Source organism: Rhinolophus sinicus, linkage group LG03 (genome assembly GCF_036562045.2).
Source record: "Rhinolophus sinicus isolate RSC01 linkage group LG03, ASM3656204v1, whole genome shotgun sequence".
NCBI lineage: Eukaryota > Metazoa > Chordata > Mammalia > Chiroptera > Rhinolophidae > Rhinolophus > Rhinolophus sinicus.
The window spans coordinates 152,608,907-152,631,409 of NC_133753.1; the positions used below are offsets into that span (position 1 = coordinate 152,608,907).

General features: G+C 41.9%; 1 long non-coding RNA gene across 1 annotated transcript in view; it reads left to right on the top strand.

Annotated features, from left to right (window-relative positions):
* LOC109445683 (uncharacterized) overlaps positions 1–22,503 on the top strand; it is a 295,179-nt gene that overhangs the window by 265,842 nt on the left and 6,834 nt on the right. The window contains exon 5 of the long non-coding RNA XR_012495088.1: positions 18,539–18,596. This is a non-coding gene — a long non-coding RNA (uncharacterized LOC109445683). The remainder of the gene's footprint in view (positions 1–18,538; positions 18,597–22,503) is intronic.

The window sequence follows — 22,503 nt, forward strand, 5'->3', positions numbered from 1 at the left end:
GCTAACCCAGGTGTTTGCCATAAATTCTGCGGTTTTGTGTTGTTGTTTTAATTTCAGGAGGAGAAGCTTGACCAGTGGTATATTCAAATCTCTGTGATTTGTTATCCTGTTATCCTGGTGCCCTGCTGAATTTCCCCTCCGTGTTTAAAACATAATGCTAGCAGCAACTTTTTCAGTTCAGGAGACCATCTCAGGAATTTTTAAAGCAGGGCATGAAGCTGATGGAAACTGGCTCCCTGACCAGCATAACATATGTGAGGCGGCTTTGATGTGACTGATGGGATAGCCTTTGCTGATAGGGCCTGCTAATAATCCAGCGAGATGATGTCATTCTTGGCAGTACCCAGACAGAGCAACAAGAGGCCAACAGCTCTCCTTGGCTGATAAAGCCCCTTTAGGGTTCCTTGCCTTTGCTGCTGCTGAGCAGATGAGATTGGAAAGCTCTATGAGCCCAGTAGAGCCCTCCTACCTCCTGGGGATGGGAGTTTTCATCAAGAAACTTTGGGTCACTCGCTGGTTTACATAAATCCTTTAGAAAGGTTTGCAGTGCCTTTGAAACTACTCCTTGGAATGGAGATTTATAACAGAGCTAGGAGAGAATTAATTCCTGGGGAGGAGATAGGCCTTTGTGCTGGAATTGCTTCAGCCCATGGGGAGAGACTGAAGCTCTTCTAACCCTGTGAGTCTCTCCTGGTTTTGGATGACCAAGGAAGGGGTGGGACAGGACTCCGAAAGGAAAAGAGGCATCTTCATGGTACTTTTGGTTCTAGAATTATAAAACAAACTATATGCTCTTTAATATAATGCATCTTTTTGGTTTCCTTTTAATTTGTTGGATTTTGCTTAAGCCAAGGAACCCACGGTTCCAAGGGTAGAGACTAATTGGCCGTTTTCACCCCAACACAGTCTGGTCCGGGCGGCGTGTGCCGCGCAGTCAGCAGACCTCTCCCCAGAGGGTCTGTCACCTTCTCTGTGCCTGCACCTCTGACTCTTTGACCATTTAGAATAGATGCTTGTTCTGATATAAGAACTCCCTAGAGCCCCATCTGTACTTGCTGGGGAAGCCCTGAGAAAAATCCACTTCCTTGAGAAAAAGCATGCACTGCAGAAATGTAGCACCTAGTCTGCAAGGAATTTGGTGAAAGCTGGATAGTGGACCATGATATTGCAAAATTCTTGGACTTTCTTTAACAGGCGAGTAGTTTCTACCTTGGCTCAAACAAGAGCATTATTTACCAAACTGCATAGGAAGGCAGGCCATTTGTACAATGGTAAAACATTTTCTCTTTAGAATCCTTGCAGAATAAGAGGCTTTGACCTGGCTGGTGACATTTTTAGTGATTCGTCTGCAGAAAATTTGCAAATAAGTACATTTCTTGGTTTATGGAATAGATCGTATCTAGCAGGCTTGGAAATAGAGCAAGTGTTGGTAAAGCAGATGATATTTTCCAGGTGACTTTATGATAATCAGAACTTTGTTCTCATGAAAAAATCCATCAGTATGCTGAGTTGAAAACATTTGGAAAGAAGGCTGCTGCTGGTTATTCCCAACATCATAGAGAGCAGCATTCATCCACTGCACAGAGACTAATGGAAAGACTACTATGATCCCCATGGTCTTCTAGGAGCCAGGTATCTGGCAGTGGGCAAAGAAGACACAAATCTCTACTCTTGCAGGGCACACATTTTGGGAGGGGGAGACAAGCAATAAAAAAGTAGATAAAATATAGATTGTGTCAAGTGATGATAAATGTTATGGGGAAAACTAAAGCAGGGAAAGGGGAGAGGGAGAACTGAGGTAGAGGTGGGAATGGACAGGGAAGTCTTCTCTAAGGAGGTAACCGTCAAAGGAGGACCTGAAGGAAGGGAGAAGGCAGTGAGTCATGTGAATAACGGGAATAAATAATCCAGGAAAACACAGCAGCAAGTGCAAAGTCCTGAGACAAAGTCTGTGATGGTCAAGAATCAATATGAAGACCAAATGGGCTGGCGTGTGTTGAGCAACAGGAGCGTAGTGGGGAAGTGGTCAGTGGCAGCCAGACCCCAGGTTGTGTAGGCCTCGTAGGGCCAGCCACCATCTGCTTCCTTTTCCCTTCCTCAAAGTATCTCTCTGCTACTGGCCCTTCGCTTGGCACAAGAATCCATAACCCACCATCTTAGAGGTCCACCTCATCCTTTAGGCCATTGCTAATTTCTCTGGCCACAGCCATTGCCAAAGTCCCTTTGTGATAGCAAGTGCACTCATTACTTCCTAGGACTTCCGGTGCCACCATTTTAAACAGCATCATTTCCTGTGTATGTCTGCATTTCCTATCAAGATTCTCACTCAGTTGGGTAAAGCCATGGGTAGCCTTTTCCTTTATGTCCTACAACAGCTGGCACAGTGTAAGGCACTCAACAAATGTAAGGAGAATATTGTGACATAGAAACTCTGGCTCTACATTTAGAGCGCCAAGAACTTTGTTAGCGCTTTCTCCTTTTGCCTGACTGAAAGACAATGCTGTTTAGGGATTGTTTAATCTTGTCTACTAATCAATATTCTTATTTTAAGTACAATCTACAAAAAATAATTCAATTCCAAGTTCCCAAATTGCAGAGTTTCAAAGTTTGCTATATTTGCTCTACTTTATTTAGTTATAATTGCAAAATAGTGCAAGGTTTTTAAAAAGAGTTCTCAATTTTCTCCCCTTAAAATACAAAATAGATTTTCCTTAACCCTACAAGTAGCTTTCAAATGATAAAGATATAATATTCTAATGTTCTTGAATACTGGCTCTTAGTTTAGTGGAAGAATAGACAACTTTTCTCTTGGTGATTTTCCTGAGAGTAGACATCTCACCTTGTTTATCTAGAGGTCTTCCTTGTCTAGAAGCACAGGAAGGGCCCAGTAAATGCCACTCTATATGTTATTATTATCATCCCAATTTTACAGAAGAGAAAGTTGTTATTCAAGGTTGTCGTTTGCTAACGGTCACATACATAATTAGTGGTATATTTGATACTAGAACCCATTTTCTTTCTGACAAAGTGGGTTTGAGTCAGTGTTCACAGATTTATTTGTTTTAGTAATCAGCATTTTGGAATGCATTATAGGAACTAAAACATTGCTTCTAAACAACATGGTTCTTTATTTTTCACATTGTAAATTTGTCATGTAACTCTGAGAGGAAAAATGGGGCAACTTCTTGGGTCCCTGTCTGGTGGAGGCCAAAAGATGGGGGCATCCTGAGCAGAGAAGAGAGCAAGAGGGAGCTGGTACTTAGAGAGCACAATAATTGCAGTTAAAGAAAGTACCTGGGAGGAGGAGGGTAACATGGACGCTTGCTATTTTCTTCTGTGGTGAAAAAAGTGGCCACTTACTTCTTTCCTGAGTCGTATAATTTGCAAGTATTTGGATGAATCCTGCTAGATGGTGGGATAAAATTTCGATACAACTAAGGCATTTAATAGAGGCATAAGTGATTTCTGGTTACTGGGCCCTAGAAGAATACCATACTAGCCAGTCAGGAGCCAGGAGGACAGAAGAGCAGGGAGAAATGTTTCTCAAACTCTTGCTCCTGGAGCAGCCTAGACCTGGCAGAGAAGTTCTGCAACCTGATCTTTAACTGAAGATGGTTCGGTGAGTTATCTTGGTATGACTTCCTCCTCTCTAAGAGTGGTGAATAGGAAGAGTGGGAGGTTTCATGTCAGAGTGGTGAGTTCAGCCTGCCACGTCCAACTCCCACCCTCTCACACCAATGCCTCACCTTTGGCTGTGTCCTTCTGGGTAGGCATAAAGGAGGCCACGGAGTGGTCTTCACGTGATTTTGGCATCTCTCTGTCACATCAGGCTTTTAATCAGGTAATTGTTTGGCACCTCTCTCTTAAATCTTGTTGCACTGGGGAAAGAAATATGGGAAAGGAATCCAAGCCAAGTTGAGAAATGAAGTCCTCTTCCCTTTTTTGCCATTAATTAAAACCTATATCCAGGTAATATTTGGCTATATTTGCACAGCTGATTCAGGCCTCCAACCCACATATTCTTGCCCAGCCTCAAGTTTCCCAATCTGTCACCGCCATTTTAAGATGAATGATCCAAGTATTCAGACAGCAAAAATTATCTCACCCAAGCTTACAAACAGTGCCCACTATTTTACCCAGAAACCACAACCAAACAAAAGCAATCCAGGATGATCAAAAGGCAAACATACTAGAGGAAAAAGTAATGGCACCCTCCTGAAATAGTCCCTTTGCAACCTCTTCATCTTATAAATAGTGACTAATTTAATTCCATAAAAATAAATTGGCTCTGGGTCAGATCGTTTGTATCTGCTTGCGGGAAGATGAATTGCATAATAGATTCAGCCAAATATTGTAGCCTAAATATTGGCCCTATTAGAACTGTTGAGCTGAATTGTTCAGAACACAATTCATAACATTCTTCCCCCCTAGTTTTTTCACTGCATTTAACATGCCTTTTTTTCTGTTTCTTAAACTCCAGACAGGAGCCCCAAGAGTGACCTAACGCTCTTTGACATACGCCGTTTTCTGATTTATGGGAATCATGAAAGATGATTGTATTCAACCTGAATGAAGGTCCTCACTGTGAAAGCCTCACAAAGACCACAAGCACGGACACTTGTCTGCTGCAGGCAGGCCTCCAGGCCTTTGACAAGGGCCATTCAGCACACAGGCAGCAGCCCGGGCAGCCCTTGGACTCAGGGGGCTTGTTTTTGCTAGGACACTTTGATGGGTTAGGGAGCTTTTCTGGGTTCTGTGCAAAAGTTCCCTGTAAACATTTGCTCAGTCTGTATATGATAAACATTTACAAACTCTTGAGCACGGGGAACTGAGCAGAGAGAGTCCAGGGGACAAAGTAGCAGGACACTTTTAGCAGCCCCAGTCATGTGCCAATGTGACAAATTTAACAGCTCAGCTGGAGTTGTCTGGGCTTTATGTAGTTCATATAAGAGACAGCAGAGCCAGACCCAGTCTGCATCCCCAGTCTGACTGTGAGTGGAGTAGTGATGAATCTAGGCTCAGACAGAGACCTAACGAGTGTGTATAGGCATAAGATGTGTCTCCTTGGATGAAATGTTTGGTTGTCTTTGGTGACTTCTGCCTTATGGAGAGAGATAAGGGAAGAGTATTCCTCCCTAGCTTTTCTTTCTCATCTCTCCATTTCACAGTTGAGCCTGGAGAGTGGAGGAAAAGTCAGAAAGCAGTATGGGGTAGTGGTTCAGAGCTCACGCTGGGAGTCTGGCAAGACAAATGTGTTATCCCACATCCACACGGCTTAATGAGCTTTCATGGTCAGGGACCATGAACACGCCTGGCCTTCCTGGGCTAAAGCCTAGATCCAAGTTGAACAAGAGAACTTAATTGTTTTTCTTACTAAATGAACAGAACTTGGCTTTTCCAGGCGGGGCAGGACAGACCACAAAGTGGAATGGAGAAGAAGATTCTCAGGAGAAAGAAGCTTTAGGACAGGGAAGTTAAGTTTAAAAACAGGATGGATTACAATTACAGGAGATCTCTTGTTAATGTTTCATTCTTTTCCTTGGACTTTTTTCTGCATTACAATTCTCTTCACCACCCCCAGAATTTTAGTACATGTCTGCTGTTCAGAATACCTTACTGAGTGATGTCTTGAAAGATAAAGGAAGAATAACAGTGTCCAGAGTTGGCAGAAGTGGTACCACATAAGGCAGCAGCCACAGGAGCTAAGAATGATACCTGGGAGCCAGGAGAGAGCAGAGAACTAGGGCATGGGGTGAACTGTCTCAGGACTGAATGGGACATCAACCCCCTTCTAGAAAGAATACAGGAGAAAAGAGGGAAGGGGGTATGGGGTGAATCTGGGCTGCCCAAAACATGTTAGATGGAGAAAGAGCAAGCCATTGTATTGGTATGTTAAGAGTATGACCTCAGATGACTAGAAGACTTGGAAGTTATCCAGAAGGTAGATACTTGGGTTAGCATTATTAGTGTATGACCTGGTGATTAGGTTTCCTCAGAGCTTCCCACCTCAGACACTGGGGAAAGGGCTACAGAACTTATTTGAAGCTCCTTAGTACCTGCTTGGGTAAAAATGAGGGCCCCTGAGACACGGGTAGCCTGACAGGGTCCTCAGGGGCGGTCATACTGTCAGTGTCCATTGTGAGCGATCCCCATGCACCTCCTTCCTGGCTTTCTCCAACTATTGAACTATCATCATCCCTTCTTCAAGGCACTGTGGTTCCAGAACATGTTAAGTGGAACCAGTCCTGAGTCAATATCAGCAACACATGTTGCTCCCTGGAGAACCACCGTTCCTACACCCTGGTCCAGCTCCCAAGTTTGTCCCATGGCATTTTGAAGCTCCAACCGATTCCTCCTCCATGTCTGTACTTTCTGAGACAGCGCACAAAATGGATCAAGGGAAAGAAGGTATCTGAGGTCAAAATAATAAGTTCTCGTCAAGATAGGTTGCCTCTGCCACCCTGCCTGTGTTGTTCTGACCTCTTCGCTTGGGAAAAGAAGAAAAAACCAGCACCTGAGACCTCGGGATGCTCCTCAGGTTCTATTCACAGTCCTCCTGGAGGTAAGGATGGTTAGAAACTTACAAGGTAAGAAACCTTCTGCACTGTTGTCCGCTGGTCCTCAGCAGTGGAGGTCAGCAGTGGAGCTGACAGACTAGGTGGTCCCAGGAGCTGCTCACTTCACTCTACTTCCCCATGGCCTTCATCTGCTACCAGAACATTTGGTAATTGCCCAGGAAGGAGAGGCGTGTGCAATCACCCAGAGGGAAAATCACTTAGCCAGAACAACCAAGTGTGGCCTAATCTGAATGATTGTTATACAGGACACACCTCTCAGGAGCTTTAGGCTACTTGCTTAAGCTAAACTGAATAACAAGCCTGTAAGCTACAGACTCATTTCAGGTGTTGACAAACACTTGCAAAGGTCTTCACCTCTTCTTCCCTCTGCATTTGTTTTTTAAACACATGAAAAACAGTGCCATTCCCTGGAGAAACAAAAGCAGCTTCTCCGTAGAGATTAGTGTGCCTGGTTGACACCCAAACTGACAATTTTTAAAATTCACTTAAACATGCTCTCATGTTCTATAGAGATAGTATTACAACAGGGCCATTTGTTATAGAGCTGCCTCTTTAAAATGGCTCCAGAGAAGAGCCAGCCATTTTCATTTTTAATAATGACTTGATGGACACGTAGAAAGGATGTGTCTCCAAGGAAAGCTTCAGAACAACCTGTGATGAGAGCCCAGTACCAGCCAAGCCCTGCTACATCACACTCCAGGCACTCATCATCCAGCTGATGTTTTGAAATGTTTTTGCACAAAACATGACACAAAATGAGTTGTCAGCTGGGGTATGACAATTTTTTGTTGCAGGCAATACATTTTATTTGCAAAGTTTGTAGTTGTAACCGAAGTTCCAAAAAATGTGAAATTATCTTAACTTCTTTCACACTCAACACCGTATCAGCAGACACCAGTTTTTGCCTTCAAAACATCCCAACCACAGCCATCATTAGGCTGACATCTGCAACAGCCTTCCTGCCTCCACTCTTGCCCAAACTCTACCTCCTCAGTAGATTTTTAACGAGAACCAGAACAAATTTGGAAAATATAAGTTAGACCGTGTTACTCTTCTGTTCAAAACCCACCAATAGCTTCCCATCTCATTCAGAATAAAATCCAAAGTCCTTAGCTGCGCCCACAAGACCCAGCTAGCTCTCTGACCTTCCCTCTCATTACTCTCCCATCTTCCATTCTGCTCTGGCCTCACCTACTTCCTTACTTGTCCTCAAATATAAACAAGTCTGTATCCCAGGGCCTTTGCACTTTCCATGCTCTCTCACTAGAATGCTCTAGCCTTACAACTTGCTCCCTTATTTCCTTATAGTCTCTGATAGGACACCAATTTGTCATCAAGGCCTTTGACACCCCTAATCACTCCCTATCCATCCTAGCCTGCTTGAGTTTTCTTTATATTATGTATCATCACTTGACATATTGCGTAAGAATGTGTTCATGTGTTTATCGTCAGCCTTTCTATCTGAGCAGGGACTTTCTTTTGTTCACTACCGTATCCCCAGTGCCTGAAACAATTGCTGGCACAGAGCTGGAGCTCACTAAATATTTATTGAGTGGATGCATCAATTCCTGAGTCCTAACGCTCTGTACCATCAGCTGGGCATCAACAATGCCCAGTAAGGTGAGAAGTGATGCAGGAGATGTTAATAAGAAGAAATTACCAAGATGGTCAAGGGTTTTTAGAGAATAAGCAATTGTAGGAGAAACATTACTTATAAATCAGGGAAAAAGAAAATAAGCAGAAAGTGATCCTGGATGGTGCTCACCCACTTGCTGAACCAACGCCAGGCCAGATTTGTTCTCCTCTGCTGCAATCTGGTTCTTGTCACACACCGACCTAGACATCTATTTTGATACACATATTATATGTCTCTTGGCATGCAGAGTACTCATATCACTTACCAGATTTATTGAAATTATGGAAAGCAGTGTGAAATGCCTCCTGCCATATGGGAAAAGAGGTGAAAATGCTGACATTTGGCCCTTGGCCAATTTCACAAAAGTTTAGAGTTTCAGACTTTCTTCTCCTCCCGAGTGTGGTGGCTCTCTCTTATCAAACTTCTATTCTCTGAGGAGCTATAACGACATGTCTGCATATCTGGTGGTAGTTTAATAGTATTTAAAGAACTATGTTTTGATGTGTGTAAAAATGGACACTTTGTCCCAGCTGTTATGAGAATTAGAAAGGCTTTCTTTTGACCTTCTAATTGTCTTTTTTCTACATTTCGCTTTATTTATTTTGGTGAGCTAGGAAAAGGCTTGAGGGGAACCAACCTATTTGATATACAAACATGGAGCCCACGAGGCGCCAAGCCCGGGGAGTCTGGTAGTAGCAGCTGCTGCCTCCACCACCCACTTCTCCTGGGACCATAGGTAAGTCCCCCAATGTCTACACCTCACTGCTCACTCTGCTACCACTCTCTCTCACCTGCACCATTGCAGGAGCCTCTTACCTGGTCTCCTAATTTCCTCTACTGTCAGTGGAGACCTCATAGTACCTTCCGCATGGGTTGTGAAGATTAGGTGAGATGGTCCATTAAGACGCTTTACCATGGTGCTAGCACAGAAGCTCTCTGTAAAGTTTTACTGGGGATTATCATTATCTTTTATGATGATTATAGCTCATGTTCCCATGGGCCTCTTTTATTGGGAGTTGACAGATCTTTTCCCCCTAGATGTAGTTCTTTTCTAGATTCTATTTTTGATTTAAGTGAGTCACTTTGGCTAGGGAAGTAGTCATTCTGAACTACATGTTATGCACGTTTTTAGCTGGTGCTAGTACTTTATGCCAGCCTGGCAATGATGTTATGGAAATACATCCCAATGTTGTGTAATTACCCTATAATACAGAAATACAGCTTTTGTTGTTACTAACTCTAAAACACCTTTATTTCCAAATTGTTTTAATATACGGTCATGAGGTCAGATCAACGGAAATAAACAACTGCTTCTCAAACCCGTATCTCATCTTCAGGCCCCATATGCAGCCTAGATGTCCTATAGTAGACATGGTCTCAGCCCTCAGGAGTGTGTGTGTGTGTTTAATGCTATTGAGGAAAAACACTTAGGAAACAAATTTTGTATTTCAAGAGCAACTTCATGTCTGTTGTGCTAACCTGGCACTAGACCACCATCCCAAATTTACCACCAGCATTTCCATGATGCGAGGCAAAGTTTTCTGTAGTTTCTTCAGAGACAGCCATTTTGAAATACCCACTCTGATCCCTTAAAACGAAAAAGCTCACAGGACTGGAGCTGCCTGAGACTCCAACTCTAATCCTGATCTTTCCAAATGAAGGGAAAGAAATATATCTTTATCTGTGTTTTTTCCCTCTGTTTATTGAGCACCCATGATATGCAAAGCACAGGTTGGGAGCACCTACAAGAATACAGCTTACGCTCCCGAGGGGGTCTGAGCCTCAGTGCATTAATGTCAGGCTTCCCAAGTGTTTTTTTCCAATTGCTCATGCGGTTTCTATTCCTTTGCCTGTCTATCCTCAGGTGGTGTTTTATGTTTGTTTACTCTCTGGCAGATACTTCAGAGTTCTTCTGTTTACAGTGGTAACTGTGTTCAGAAGGAGAATGCCCTTGTTAGCATGGAATGAGAGGCTGCAATTTTTCCAGAAAAGAATTTTGTTAATTTTCAAATGAAGTGATAGGTAACTAGGACCATATACTTATCACTAAACTAAGTTGACTATGGTTTGCAAAAGGTTAAGTGTTTATAAAGAATAATTCAGTTTTGCCTTGTTTGTACAGATATTATCAATGGGTGGTAAAGTTTTCCATTTATATGTGCTGTTGGGTTATCCTAAGACGTCAGGTCCAAAATGTTCATCTTAACTATTTTGGTTAACATTTTTTTAAAGGTGTATTTCATATGTCTTGCCATTTTAAATCTACTGACTGAACATATTTCAATGTCTTCTTGATGACTCAGAGTCATCACTATGAGCGTGGATAATTTGACTGTGCCGTGAATAAGCAATGACGTCAGGGCCTGTTGAGTTATGAGCTGTGCTGGGAAAATTCCTGGGCAAATGTCTCAGGGTCTTAGATTTATTGAGCTCTAACAATTTTTCTAATCTTCCCTGGATGTCAGACTGTTACTTTTTACTGGTTTGCTGTATTTGTCTCTAGAAACCTTCCTCTACTCTTTTCCTTTATGCAAGAACTGTTTTTGAGCATTCACGGCGTGCCAGGCCTACTTCCACAGGCAGAGGATATAGTTCAGTTGAGACTACCCTGGGCAAGGCCTGCCTGCATGGAGCAGACCTGCGTGTGGGAGAGGCAAAAATATGCAAGGTCACAATTAAACAAGTGAATTCTAATTTGGTTTTGTCTGGAAGAATGAATAAACATACTTAAGGGAGTTATCCATAAATTAAGGATAAAGAGGATTGAAGAACATTGCATGCTCAGAGTCCATTTCTCTTTACTTGTGAGTAATTCCCAAGCAATGAGATTGTTGGCTTCATGGCTGTCTGAAAATATGAAGCTTCTGTATTCCCACAGAAGACGAAGCATAATATCGAAACTGAATATTCTGCCCAGCCCTTGGCCTGCAACTTAAAACTGACACATGGCATCTGGGAGTCTAGAGATTCCAAATTCACTTCTCTAGGCCCAATTTGCCTTGGTCTCCAAATTTGAGTATATAACTGCCAAGTCCCCCTCTTCATGTGGATGTTTCATGGCATCTGAAATTTGATTCCACCACTCGCCATCCCTTCCATCCCATTCTCTCTTCCTCTACTTTTCTCCATCATAGCAAATAGTGCTATAATCTTCCAAAAATCAAGGAATTATTCTCAAGTTCTCTCTTTCCCTCATACCCCTCTCCCTCAAGCCCTACCCCACATCTAACTCATCAACTAAGCCTGGGGATTCGCCCCCCCCCAAAAAAAAAACAACCCACAAAAACATATCCCAAATCTGAATCGGATAATGATTTTTCCCTGTTTAAAGTCTATCAGTGCCTTGTTTTGCTCTTAGAGAAAAATCCAAACTCCCAACCGCAGCTTCAGGGCATGATCAGACCAGTCTCCTGTTGATGGTTTTTATTTCCTCTTTTACCCTCCTGCCCCTCTCCTGCCATGCTCTATCCACATTGCCTTCTTTCTGTTCTTCCCCGTTCATATCTTGGAACAATACTCTGTATTTCCTCTGCTTGATTGTTCTGTCCCTGACAAGCCCAACAGCTGGCTCCTTGTTATCACTGAAGTTTTAACTTTAATGTCACATCCTGTCCTTAGCAAGTACATCTAGGCCAGTCCTTCTCATGCTTTAATGTGTATACAAATCACTGGGATGCAAATTCTGATTCAGGACATCTGGAAGGGAACCTGAGATGCTACATCTCTAACAAGCTCCCAGGTGATGCTGCTACTGCTGGTCTATGGACCACACTGTAAGCAGTGGGCAACCAATACATGTTTGTTATTGAATACATTTTCTGCTATTTCAGCCCTCAGGGGGCATGAAAGAGCCAAGTCTCTAGCTTTGCGTGAGAGCAAGCCAGCTAGAAGGCATTTCTGGTGCAAGCACTGAGGTTTTAGATGAGGCCTTTATAAGACCTTTATCCTTCACCAAAATGTTCAAACAATGATGATATAGTCTATTTGGAAAGACATGACAAAATCAGTCACTGTTTTCAAGTGGAGATTTCGTTTGTTTTCAGAGTACTCCTGATTTAGAGTTTATGTCATTCCTTGAATTGAAACTTTTCAAATCCAGCACTGCATGCAATTGAGAGGAACAAAGGTTTCCCAGCCAACTCTTTAATTACTGTATATACCTTGCCCATAAACATAATAAGCAACATACTCTCAGAATAGGGGTTCTATGCCAGTGAGAATTCAGATGCTCAAATCTGAGATTGTACTTCAGCTTTCTGCTTTGTAAATTTTCATGAAAAACTAAACACAGATCACAACTGGTGATACAGCTTTCCTTATGAATAAAACAGAGACCATACCTTCATTTTATGAGGTATCTTTGCAATATTGTCACAATCAACCAATCAACCCACAAATGCTTGATATCTACCTACTATATGCAGGATATTTAGAGCAAGGATTTTAAGACATGGCCACTGCTCTTTGAGGTTATTACAACTTAGGTAAAAGACACAAATATCCGTAGAAAGTTGATAATGTGAAGCAATATACAATTAATAACTTACCATTTTGAAGACAAGGACCTAGAGCGTCTGATACTTCTAAAGATCTTTCCAAGCCCATGATATGCCCACTCTGTGTTCAGCACTAAAAGAATGATATAGGCCAGTGTATGTCAAACTTCAAGGAAAAAAGAATGCCCTTATTAAAAAATAAATTCAGATTCATTGGGTCTGGGTGGGGCCCAAGAACTTGGATTTCTTACAGGCTCTCAGGTGACGACAATGCTAGTGGTATGAGGACCACACTCTTTGTTGCAATGGGATTGAAAAGTGCTACTCAAAATGTAGTCACCAAATTCCCAGGCGCCACCCCAGACTGACTGAATCTGAATTAATGGGGATAGAACTCAAGAATGGTGTTTTAACAGACTCTCCAGGTAATTCTTATGTATTTTAAAGATTGAGAAGCACTGGTTCAGACATTAAGTGCTAAGGGCCAGATGTGCTGGATTCAGGACACATGTCCTTTCCTCAGCGATTAGCCCCCAGGGTGATATCAGGCCTCAGACTTTTCAGGGACTGTCAATTTAGTACCAAGTGGTCTGGTTTGACTTTTGCAATATAAGTAGATAGAAGGCTGGCCAGGAGCCCCAAATAGAGACTGACACACCCTTACATGTTGTTAGGCACAGACTGGATCAGACCAGAGAATAGTGGCCAGAAAGGAGGCTGTGATGTAGCCAGACTGATTCCTATTGTTATTGTAATACTCATGAGGAGCAGAGACTGTAATGGGTTTAGCAGATGTGGACATACGGATGCCATAGTTCTCCCTGCCTAAAAGGGAAATGTAATCATCCTATGTATTTCCCCATCCTCTGGACTGAGATTAAGTTGTCCTGGGCTCCCAGACACTACCCCAGATGGTACTAGCTGATATACTTCAAGCACATCACTATGTACACATGCAAACCACTGAGGGCAACTAGTTTCTGGAGACTGAATGCGTGGCACTATCCACGTCCCCAAGGTCCCTAAGACACTGCTGGGAGGAAGAGAGGTATGTGCGACCTCAGGTGCTGGGAGGTCTTGGGAAAATGTGGACCCATGGAAACCCCTTCGGGAGAGGGAGCTAGGCAGACATTGGGAAATCTAACAATGAGAGCAAAATATATTCAAGTTCTGGCATTTTTGCTCTCTTTTAATTTCAACACTGTTTTACTGTTTAATTTAGGAAGCATCTTTTTGGAATTGAGGTAGGACCATCAACTTTTCATCCAGCAGAAAATTAGAACAATGATTTCATTTATTTATTTTGAAATGGTATAATGACTTTTTCTAGCTAGTAAAAATGAGACAAAGGCAAATGCTAACGTGGAATCCACAAACTCCTTGGATCATTAATTTTCTTTGATCTACTTGATTCCACAACTCTCAGAAGCTCATTAATCAGGACTTGTCACTGCCTCTGACTCTGGAGGTTGAGCCTACCAGAATTCAGTTCTAGAAGATTAACAAGGAGCAAGTCTGCACCAGGCCAGAATTAGTCTCATGCCATGGATTAAAGAGAAGCCCTTCCAATTGTCCCCAGACTACAAACACAAACAAAGCAAAAACAAACAAACAAGCAAACACAAAAGAGTCAGGAGAGGCTGTTAGTCTCCTCTTTTCCTCACTGGATTGCCCTGAATTCTCCTGTGGGAGCTTCAGTTGAAAGCTCTGAATTCCATTAAAATACAGAGTCCTACAATGGGCAACACCTTTAAACGTACCGAAATGTGAAGCATTTTGCCTGGAAGAAGGGGGAAACCACAGGGCATCATGACAGAGGAATAGAAGAAGTCTTGCTACAAACATAGTTTTCTGATTTCCAGACTGTTGCTAGGACGGTGCCCAACCTTAGGAAAGTTACATAATGCCTTTTAGGAATGAAGTTTCTCCATCTGACAGATCACAATAATACTTACCTTATACCTTATTCTCCTCCCAAGGCCAGTTGGAGAATAGAATGAAATAATAGGTTTGAAAGTATTTTGAAAAGCTGAAACCTACAAATATAAGCTATTATTTTCTAAGGTAGTTTCCTTGTCTTGTGCAAGGTAGATCTGAGCTTTCTAGGAAGATCAAGTACCAACCAGTAAATTGAAAGTAAACTGATGCTTTTAAAAGGAAACGTGCTGTGTATAAACAGTGCATGCATTCTTGGGAAGTCTTATCTCCCTTAAGATACAACAAAACACAGTGTTTAAACTGCCAGACAGTAATCCTGGAACCCAAGTGACTGTGTTTGCAGTAACAGGTGCTTAAGCTGGAAGACACTTTATGGCACAACCACAATAGCCCAAACCAACCCACTGATAGCCTCAAGGTAGTTTGTTTGGACCTTGGTTTTTATTCAGTCTTAATTGGCTTCCTTTCTGGAACTTCACTATGTGCAAAAAGCTTTTGCTTTAAATTGTGTGTTGAGTTATTTCAAGTGTCAGAGTCAGAGGGACACAGCCCTGGAAATGATAAAGATTAGAAAGAAAAGTCTTTGAACACATTAGCCATTGATCCCTAGAGTTTATGAAGATGGATTTATTAGACTCCAAATTCTCCCAGGCAGGCCATGGATTAGCTGGACAATCAGAGGACTGGGAGTGAACAGTATACGAAGCATGTGCAACAGAAAGATGTTTCCACCTGGAAGAATGGCTCAGTTCCAGTGTGATTCCTTGTGGATTTGTTAATTGGATTTGTTCTTGCAGTTAAGGCAAATCAGCATATAGACTAGTTAGTGGTTTCTGGCACTGCAAAACTGGAATTTTGCTCAAGGAAAGGTTGGCCAAGAAATAAAAGCACTTTCTCAAGAGGTTTAGTCCTACTGGACTGAAAGAAAATTTACATGTTAAGCAGAGCCAGAAAGGAAAGTGAAATTTCTGTATGTCTAAATTTCACTACTTAGGATGGGAGATTTAGAGTTGATGTATTTAAGCATTTCCACATACCAAAAATGCATTGGGTTAAGTAACTCTTTGGAAAAAGTACATGGATACAAAGTTGTGTGGCCACAAATCCAGCACCTCATGTTCCACTTGAACACTGTCGTCACATAATCTTCATGGATACATCATAATGCTGTTCTACTGATTAAAAGATGGTGCTACTGGCGTCGCCACCCTGTTTCCCTGAAAATAAGACCTAACCGGACAATCAGCTCTAATACGTCTATTGGAGCAAAAATTAATATAAGACCGGGTCTTATTAGGTCTTATTTAGGTCTTATTAGGCTACGTCTTATTTTCGGGGAAACACGGCATTACTGAGCACAGGTGTGCCTTAAAGACCTCTGTAATGAAGCGCTCTTGCCACACTGGATGTGTGAAGATTGTCCTTCAATTTGCCGCTGCGGCTGTTGTATGGCCAGTGCAACTGCTGGAATGAAAGTGTGTCCACAGTTACCTACTACTTGGGAGGAGTCATCTGGCTCTCTCGCCTGACAGGAACTGGATAAGGCCCGGAAGAAAGGAGGCATGTAGTGGACAGCTAAGGTCGGCTGTCCTAGATGGACAGATGAAAGTGTGTCTATAACCTCTCAAAAGGTTATAGAGCTAAATGCAATGCAGAATCCTAGATTGGATCCTGGAACAGGAGAGGGGCGTTAGTGAAAGAAATGGTGAAATCTGAATGAAGTTTGCAGTCTAGCTAGTAGTCTTACTCCAGTGTTAACTTCTTAGTTTGATGAATGCACCATGGTTATAAAAGATTTTAACATTAGGGGTGCTGAGTGAAGAGTGTATGGGAAGTCTCTGAACTATCATTGTAACTTTGCTATAAATCTAAAATTACTGAAAAATAAAAAAATATGCAGGCACACCTTGTTTTATTGCGCTTCACTTTATTGTGTTCACAGATGTTGTGTTTTTTACAAATTGAAGGCAAGACCCTTCACTAGCAAAAAGATTATGAGTCACTTTATTGCAGTGGCCTGGAACTAAACCCGCAGTATCTCTGAGGTCTGCCTGTATACATTTTTAAAATGACTGTGGGGGCTAGCCTATAACACAGAGGAACGAAATGGGCCAGGATGGAACAGTCGCAAACTGATCAGCTGTTATCTTGTCTCGAGAATGTCAACTGCTCACCTCCAGCCAGTTGTTGCCATGTGGAAATGCAGGCCCCAGCTTTATAGATTTTCTCACTTTTCGAGTATCCCCAAAATCTGTGCTCGCGGGAGTGTGTGTGTGTGTGTGTGAGAGAGAGAGAGAGAGAGAGAGAGAGAGAGAGAGAGAGGGAGAGAGAGAGAGAGAGATCTCACTTTTAAAACAATGGCTGAAAAATTTGAAAATACTTTAGGAACCAATTAAATACTGGGTTCAGGTGGCCCTGTGTCTGACTTCTCTTCTGGGCACTAGAGCAATGAGTGTTCAAGAGAATGATCTCAGAAGCTTAAAGATGTAAATTCCTGTGGTTCTGACTGGGAAGATTTAGGGTCAACCCCACTATCCTACATTTAAAAAAAAAAAAAAATGTACCCTAAGTGGTTTTGACACAGGAGGTTCATGGATTCCACTCTCCTTAAAGGAGAAACATTCCTTTAAGGAATGGAATTCCTTTTCCCTTAGCTTCTTCACTCCCTTTAACTCAACTTTTTAGTCTTTCTCTCATCATTCGTGATACATCTTCAAGGCCAGTATTAAAATACAGGTTCAGCACTCTGCTGTCTAATACGGTAGCCGGGTGACTAGTGCGCAGTTGAAATACAGAGTTCTAAGTGTAAAATATACACAGGATTTCAAAGACTTAGTACAAAGTAAAAAAAAAGTAAAATATCTTAATAAATGTTTAATATTAAATGTTGAAATGATAATGTTTTAGATATATTGGGCTAAGCAAATCTATTGTCAAAATTAATTTCACCTGCTAGGAAACTTAAAGTTACATGTGGGGCTCACAGTTGGGATTCACATTATATTTCTATTGGACGGTGCTGGTCTAGGAAACTGGGTGAGGAGGGTTGTTTTCCGGTCAGACCTGAGTAGGTATCGAGGTGAAAGGAGTGCCTAGTGTTCATGCACCCAGACTTCTGCCAAAATCACCAGGACCAGGGATTTCACACTTGAGGACAGAGCTCCAGACAAATAAACACTGTTCGCACCTCAGCGTGTCTCCCTGGAGACACAGCAGGAGACCGCTGGCCGAGATTTGGGGCCCTCTGGTCCTGGCCATCTCTTCCTCTGTCTGGCACCAGAGGCATGACTAAAAGCCATTCACATAATTAACATATCACAAAAGGGTGGGACAAGGGCCGCTCATCGTAGATACCATTTTCAAGAGATATAAGAGAAGCTGCAAACTCTGTCAGATATCAAAGTGGGCACAGATTAAGACAATTCCCTGATCTAATCTCCAGTTAAGAAATAGCATTTTCAGAAAACACCAATAAAGAGGTTTTTAGAAACTTTTTAGGCTGATATTAGAGTAAGAGTCATTAAGTAAAGTTATCAAAATGTGGACATTGAGAGAAGATAGAAAAATCTACCATAACAATGACAAAGTAGGGTTAGGAGATCCCATTAGAGATTTGGGTTGAGCAGAACACCTCAAACTCGATTTTCCATTTCATTTATTCATCTGATCTACAAATGCATTAGGTCAGCACTTTCTATTCTTGTTTTTATTTTTTAGCACTTTCTATTCTTAATTCTTTTAAAATATCTATATGCTTCAAGAGAAATTTTATCCATGTGTTTCTGATTCATTTATGCTTAGCTAATCAACATACCACTTTGTAAGAACCATCTGAAGTCCAAAAATACTCTTGATCCTCATTAATAATCCTGTTTTCTTTCAATCTGAAGGTCCTGTTGTGTCTATACAGAAACCTGGATTCAGATCTAAAGTCAGAACCCACCCAGTGTAAGTAGTTTTATAATTTGACAAGATGAATTTTACTGATTTGGTTTTAAAGCGCTGTTCCAGAATCTTTGCCTTACCTACTCACTTTTTTGGAGATCATCTTGGTCTCACCTGCCTGGGTCATGTGTACTGACCTTTGTTGATTTTGTTGTTGTTTCTTTATGCACACCTTTGGTAATTAATTCTTTCTCAGTTTCAATCCTGTGTCTGCAAACCCTCAACCTCCCACTTCTACTTTCTGTTTCCAATGCTCTTGTTACTCTCTCTTCCTCTGCAACACCCACCTCTCATCAAATTCAGTGTTCATTTCAAGTTAAATTCCCAATTGTAAACGTCTGCCATTACCTCAGTGTAGCTTTCCTTCTGTCGTGTTTTGTTGCCCAGCATTTTGCAAATGTCTTTCCGGATGTTCTTCCTCTTGTCACCCTCCATTCCATTCATGGTACTGCGGGGATGGAAATTCTGCAGAGGGTCTGACCAGTAATATTGCATACCGGTAACAGTCGACACCCGTGCAGAAATAGCAACGTGTTATTAGAAATAGAGATAGTCTTGGACGCATAGTCACTGGACCCCCAACACAGAGGACTATTTAAAACCCACTGACCTGGCAGCATGTTATAATAGAACTATTCACGGCTTGGCCTCTTACTTTTGATTTGTTAACAAAAAGGAAATTAAAAAAAATAAGGCACCAATAATAAGTGCTGTGTTGATGACTTTGAAATATATGGTCATTTCAGCATTGTCATTTTTATAAGATAGAAGAATGTGTAGTCTATATATTCTAAGTCAGAACTGATGGTTTTAACAGACCCCTGGCTACAACTTGTCTTCAGGATTCCCATCTCTTACTACATTGGTCCATTCAGTTTCTCAGCCTCCCTATTCAGACAATGATTTCCCTAGGAGTACTCCCCACCACAGCCTGCTATTGCGTCTCCACTCTTATGGGAAGTCCCAAACCCTATCAAAATACATACAATTTCCGTCTTGCTCCCTTGGAAACTTCCTTAGGGGCGATGAGAGTTACCTGAGCCGAAGAGTCAGGAAGATCAAGCAGTAAGACTTGGATGCCTCAGCCCACTTCCAAAGTTAACAATTTCCAAAGAAGACATATGCATTAGAACCATTAATGTAAGGATCAAAGTAGGTCAAAGGTCAGAAATTAGAAGGGAGAGAAGATAAACATGTCAGAGGCCTCAGTTAAAGAGAATTAATTGGTACACGAGAGCACTAAGCTGAGCTCTACGTTTCATGGCAATTAGAGGAAAAGGCAAGAGATGTTGAGTTTTATAGTTTTCAGTCTCTGATCAACGAAGCTTATGAATTCTTTGGTAGGGACGGGTTTTCTCCTGGCAATAAATTCTTGGAGGTTTTTATTGAATTGATTTTTTTAATAAATGACAATATAGACTAAAAGTGGCTTACAGAAGATGTAGAAAAGATTTTCTTACAGCCATTTCTTACACTGACCTGCAATAAACACTGAGGGCAAGCTGTTTATTAAATCGTAAGTCAGTGAAGATATTTCTTTGGGGAGTTTAACTACAGTGGGCCAGACCCATAACTTTCTGGTGATTTATCTTGACATATAGATAGAGCTCAGAGGGCCTAGAGAGATGGACGGTTAGCATGACGCAGAGATGCTATCTCTTGAGAATTCATGTTGTTTCTGCTGCTCCTGAGGCAGAACCTGTTGACTGGTCTCTGTGTTGGAAAGCAAAGCCAGCCACACGCCTTGACGTGCAGGTGTCAATGCTGAAGTGCTATCAGGAGAGAAATATTTCTTCATCTTGAAGGTAGGACTAGTCTACCTTTCCCTGGTTTTAAGAATCCCACCCACCGATGTTAGGGCCAGAATTTACCTTCGTCAAATAATTATCTGAATAATTATCCCATTCAAGATTGAAATTTCCCACATAAGATTTGGGTAGCACAACTGTGGCCTATAAATTTTTAAAAGCAGGTGTCTATGGCAATCATAAAATAACCTACCTATGACACACTCAAAGACAGCATTTTGAGCTGTTCTTCCTCTGATAGGCTACAAAATGTATGCTCGTTGATTTATGTAGTTTTTGGATGGAAACCTCTTCAGCAATAGAAATGGTAGAGAAAAGCCAGTCTGCATGGTCCAACAGAGAGGCTCAAGGATGAGAAAATATGAAATAATGTCTTTTCTTCAGAATCATGGCCCAGAAAAAAAGGGTTAGCATCAAAGAAGAGCTTTCTAGCTATTATTTTAGCTCTAATGATTCCAATGCCTGAGTAGTACTGGTTGGATTCACCTAATACAGGGTGTTGGTCCCTAGCAGCATTATGCAGCCTACACTTCGGAACGTGGATGTGTTGGGTGAGCTTGTCATAGTCCATCAGCAGCAGGCTGTACCCTGGAATCCAGCCTCTGACAATGGCCACAGTCACTAGGGTTCAGGAGAGGTGTGGCACCATAGCCTCAGGGCTCCAGTGTAGAACCTTGAATCTGGTTACTTCGCAACCCAGCCCAGGCCAGGTGCCAAATAGTTGTCAGTGCCTACTATGGGGAAGTGAATGTATGTGGGGTAAATAAATAAATAGATGAATGCCAATGGCATAAAGTCAGCAGAAACTCTGGGGCTGGAGCCAGTGATCCCAGGTTGATAACCACGCTGAAAGGAGACAGGGTGTGACCTAGGACCACAGGGAAAGATGTAATAAAATTGGGTTCTAGATTCCCAGCAGTCAAGAACCTTGAGATCCTCAAGACAAAAAGAGAGATCAGAAGTCCAAACCAGTAGAACCTGTGCACAGGTCAGATTAGGTAGAGGTTCTCTTGGTTGGTTGTGGAACCGGAAGAAGCCAATGGCCCTTCTCCCATTCCACCTTCTCCTCCCAGGAAGGCTCCACAGGGTGCCCTCCTTGTCTTGTTTGGAGCATTTCCCCCTTCCACTTTATCCATTGATCAAGTGAAAAAAGGGAGGCAACTGAGAGAGTCTCCCAGGCCAGTGGTTCTCAAGAGATTTAGGAAAATACCACTGCCCAGATCCCACCCCAGAGATTCAGATTTAATGGATTGGGGGGAACTCCAGGAATTGCTATTTTTTACAACCTCACCCCCAGATTATTTTAAAGTGCAGTTGGGGCTGAGAACCATCCTGCTCCAACATTAAACCCTTGCTCTCCTCCAGCATATCCTACTGCTCCATGAGAATAGCTTCAGTGCATACGAGCTGTCTCCTTTCCCTCTTTTGAGAAATCTGAAGGCTTATGTTCTCACTTACCGTATCTCACTTTTAAATATTGCAAAAGAATGCTTATCCAGAACGACTGTGGTCTAACTTAATTGCTATTAAGGATTTTTCTGGAGTTTAGATAGTATAACTTCAAAAGAACACTATAATTTTATATTATTATTTTCATGTAATATTTTTACATAATTCTAAATCAATGCTTTGAACCAGTTATTACTCTCTACCCAAAACATAAACAACAGTGAATAATAAATGCCCCAAACTAACACAAAACAAAACAACAGTGAAAACTCATGCGTTATCAGTGAGACTGCTGTGGCCTCACCATGGATTCAGCCACAACCCCACCGACCAGCCCACAGATCACGCCTTCATCCCATACTAGGCCCAGCAGCAAATCATCCCTCAATAATTTCAGTGGTGTGATTTTTTTTTTTTTTTAATGGTTGAACATTTTAAAAATCCTTTTAGAATAATTCTGTGGTTTGTATGTTTTAGGGATTTAGATTCCCAGAACTTATATTGGTTTTCAAGGCAAATAAAGGAAGTGGGGAGAGGGCTATTTCTCCCAAACAGTGATGAAAAGGGGACACTCATCAAGACACTTCCAGAGCATTTTTTTATGATGATAGTCCCACTCTGTCTTCATTTCCCCAAAATAAACAATCCTCAGT